The sequence below is a fragment of the Alosa alosa genome, chromosome 4 (genome assembly GCF_017589495.1).
Source record: "Alosa alosa isolate M-15738 ecotype Scorff River chromosome 4, AALO_Geno_1.1, whole genome shotgun sequence".
Classification (NCBI taxonomy): Eukaryota; Metazoa; Chordata; class Actinopteri; order Clupeiformes; family Clupeidae; genus Alosa; species Alosa alosa.
The window spans coordinates 32,365,867-32,370,000 of record NC_063192.1 but is presented as its reverse complement, the minus strand read 5'-3'; the positions used below and the strand labels follow the sequence as shown (position 1 = coordinate 32,370,000).

General features: G+C 45.5%; 1 protein-coding gene across 1 annotated transcript in view; it reads right to left on the bottom strand.

Annotated features, from left to right (window-relative positions):
* The window catches only part of sema3b (sema domain, immunoglobulin domain (Ig), short basic domain, secreted, (semaphorin) 3B), a 36,611-nt gene extending 34,252 nt beyond the window's left edge, over positions 1 to 2,359 (bottom strand). The window contains exon 1 of the mRNA XM_048241840.1: positions 1,790 to 2,359. The gene's annotated coding sequence lies outside the window, so the exon portion shown is untranslated. The remainder of the gene's footprint in view (positions 1 to 1,789) is intronic.
* Between the last annotated feature and the right edge of the window lie 1,775 nt (positions 2,360 to 4,134).

Sequence of the window (4,134 nt, the reverse complement as noted above, 5' to 3'; positions counted from 1 at the left end):
AACAGGTACAGTATATTGACGGGCTGTCAGACACGGCACATGGAATGGCGGCCTCCATGTCTGGCTAATGATTAGAGACTCAGCCCATTACACCCACACAGGCACTGACAGAGACAGACGAGGCGAGGGCTACTGGGCGGGGAGAGCCTAGCACGCTAGCACAGCCTTAAGTGCTTAATTAAGACAGGGAACCTAGCGCGCTAGCACAGCCTTAATTAAGACAAGGAACCGGAGAGAAATACACCTCATGTTGGCCATCTGTACAGAAGCATATACAGTATACATGTACTTTTGCAGTCTATCATTCTGACTATTATTATTATTATTACTATTATTATTAGTATTATTATTATTATTATTATTAATATTAATATTATTATTGTATAGAGGAGACAAGTGGTGGTGGCCCATGTGTTCCTGCTGAGAGTAGGGTGGAGGGTATCATAGGTATCATAGCTACCGCAGCTCATCGCAGCGTCTGAAAATAAAGGCGCTCATGAAATGTTGATGAAAACAGCCTTTTGCTTTTACACCAGTGACAGAGCAGCGGCCATCTCTCATCCCCTCCGGCCACCCAAAGAAAAGAGTCCATATTTCAGAGCAGCGGCAGTGGGCAGTAAATATTTTAGACAAAGAAAACTGACAGGGCTGGCAAATGAGCTGAGCTCCCCACTCTCTCCCTCTCTCTCTCTCTCGCTCCCTCTCTCTCTCCCTCTCTCCCTCCCTCTCTCTCTCTCTCTCTCTCTACCTCAATGCCTGCATGCGTCACTCCACCTCTCGGCTGTGCTCTGCTCTGGACTTCTCCACTTGCTCTGCCTGCATGCCGCATCACTCTCAATCACTCGTTTTCTCAACCACTGATGTGCAACATTCCTGCCCATTATCCACACACATATATGAACTCTGTTCGTCTCCCTCCAGCACACACACACACACACACACACACACACATACACTCGTATGTCCAATAACAGGGCATGTGTTCAGAATAGAGGGAGGGAGGTAGAGAGCAGCATATAGTGTGAAGGCGCCTCAGTACAGGAGTCAGACACTAACACATCCACACACACACACACACACACACACACACACACACACACACACACACTCGTATGCCCAGACACTAACACATCCACACATCCGCACAGACACACACAGACTCTGGGGCCAGTTGGGATAACAGGGGGTCTACTCTGCTCTATGAAAGTGAACAAAAATGTAAAATGTGACCCAGAGTGCAATGAACTCACTATGTGACCTACTGTAAAGTGCAATTAAATTGTGTAATTCAAATAATTCAGAACAGAGTAAAAGTGTACCCTTTCTCCAACACATTCACAAGATTTAACTAGAGTTCAACAGCATGACCTGTTACATCTAATAAGAAGTAATCTGTAAAAAACCTCACCAAATTAACACAATGGATAATTAATCATACATTTGGAGAATACAGAGCATGCTTCCCAAAAATCACACAGCACACACAAGTCTATACACACATCCACACTCACACACACATCCACATTCACACACACACACAGCATAAGAGAGTGAGACCAATAGAAAAACTCGAGACAAAACAGTGAAACAGTAACCAAACAGTGGCAAAGTTATAAAGTGGCAAAACGCAGATAAGGATTCTGGATAGCTGCTCCAACAATAGCTTGAAATGCACTCTTTCTCTCCCTTTCTCTCTATCATTTGCTTTCTCCCTCTTTTCCAATCCATCTCTCTCCCTCTGTCACACATGCCCAGCTCTGGAGAAACAAAGAAATCACCTCTCACTCACCTTTGCTCTTTTTCCGTTCTGCAGTCCTTTGCTCCTCTTGTGAAGTGTGTGTGTGTGTGTGTGTGGGAGTGTGTCCTCAGCTTTGCCGCTTTTTGCCAGGTGCCATGGTCCCGTGGACTCCAGTGGAGCAGCCGGCTCTCACACACACACGCACGCATACACTCTCCCTCTCTCTCTCTCACACACACACACACTCTCACACGCTCTCAGCCTTGCTCACACACACACTCAATCACTGCCACCAGAAGCTAATGAGAATCACAGCACAGGCAGCCGAAGTGTGTGTGTGTGTGTGTTCGCGCTCTGCAGTGTCCGTTTGGGAAAAGAGTTTCTCCCAGTTGCTTTTTTAGCTCCCACTCACGAGTGTCCACTGCAGTGCTGTCTCTTTCTCTCCTTCTTCCTCTTGTTCCCCTGGGTCCTTCTCTCTCTCTCTGTGTCCCTCTCTCTCTCTGTCCCTCTCTGCTGGTCAAAGAGGAGCTTTGGGGTTTCCTTGGATCACTTTTTCCTCTTCTCGTTTGTCTGCTGGACTGTAGGATCGCTCACTCACTCCGTCTGACTGGACTGGACTGACACTCCCTCACTTGCACACTGCACTCCTGCTCCCTCTCTCTCTCCCTCCCTCCCTCTTTCTCTCTCTCTCTCTCTTACTCTCTCTCCCTCCCTCCCTCTTTCTCTCTCTCTCTCTTACTCTCTCTCCCTCCCTCCCTCTTTCTCTCTCTCTCTCTCTTACTCTCTCTCCCTCCCTCCCTCTTTCTCTCTCTCTCTCCGTCTCCCTCTCTCTCTCATTCTTTCTCCTCCCATCTTTCACAGCCACTCCCTCTCCAGACAGCCTAGTCCAGAGGTAACCTCTCTCTCTCTTTCTCTCTCTCTCTCTCTTTCTCTTTCTCTTTCTCATTCAGAATCCAGATTTCTGTTACTACCCATAATCCAGAACTCTGTATATGTGTCTCTGTTGTAAATGAATTAATGCATACTATGCTTTACAAGTCAGTGTGTGTGTGTGTGTGTGTGTGTGTGTGTGTGTGTGTGTGTGTGTGTGTGTGTGTGTGTGTGTGTGTGTGTGTGTGTGTGTGTGTCTGTTCTGTCTGTATGTCTGTGTGAATGTTGCCTGAACTCACCTTGAGAATGCGATAGAGTTAATTATTATCCCCATTCTCCATACTTAAACATCACCTCACTGTCTCATGCATTGGCACACTCACACACATACACACACACACACACACACACACACACACACACAGTCCGACTGGCTGGCGTCTCCATGGCACCACCCTCACAGTTCTGATAGAGAGCCGTCAGCAGAAATGGCCCTTGTTCACACACAGCACATGGAGACGCATGGTTGTGTATGGAGGAGTTGACCCAACACTTCTGATTGCTGAGAGTCTTGCTTGACGACCTAATCAGCAGGCTCTCATGCTGACCCACATCTACATACAGACATAAACACAAGCAACACATTGATAGCAGTGTGACGTAACAACAGGGGGGCAGGTCTAGCCATTGGTCATAAGAGCATCCTTCAGCCATACTGTGACATATGTATGTATTTATATAGGTGATAATGGGATATTTCACTATCCACTTAAAACAACTCAGGCAATGTTAGCCTATATCATGTGACTGACCATGTGTGTTCACACACACACGCACACACACACACACCCTGGCATAGTCATCACTTACGTCTCTGTCTGTGTGCATAGTTAGCTAATTTTTCATTCAGACTCGACTCAAGGTCTTTATGTGCTTTGTGCTCCATTATCTGTGTGGCATGAGGCTACAGAATGCTAACAACCCCTAACTCTCCACTGCATCAGTTTGTACATGAGGCTACAGAATGCTAACAACCCCTAACTCTCCACTGCATCAGTTTGTATATGAGGCTACAGAATGCTAACAACCCCTAACTCTCCACTGCATCAGTTTGTACATGAGGCTACAGAATGCTAACGATCCTAACTCTCCACTGCATCAGTTTGTAGGGTAGACTGAGTACAGTTGAGACACTTTTTGCCCACACAAAATAAAACAAAACATATATACTGAAAAGAAGTGATTTTCTACACAACATTCCACATGCCATTTCCTTAGCTTGTAGACTAAAATATTATCAATCAATAATACCCATAAGTAGTTTCTATTTTCCACAATTAGCTCATAAACATAAGGTGCATTTTTTGTCTTGACTGTGTCTCAACTGTACCCTATAGAGTACAGTTGAGACACCTACCTGGTACAGTTGAGACACCCTTCTTTAATGATATATAGTTAACTAACCGTTAGTTGGAAAGTTGAATAAATAAAAACATAGCAATTACAAAGTGTTTGTAGTTCAAATT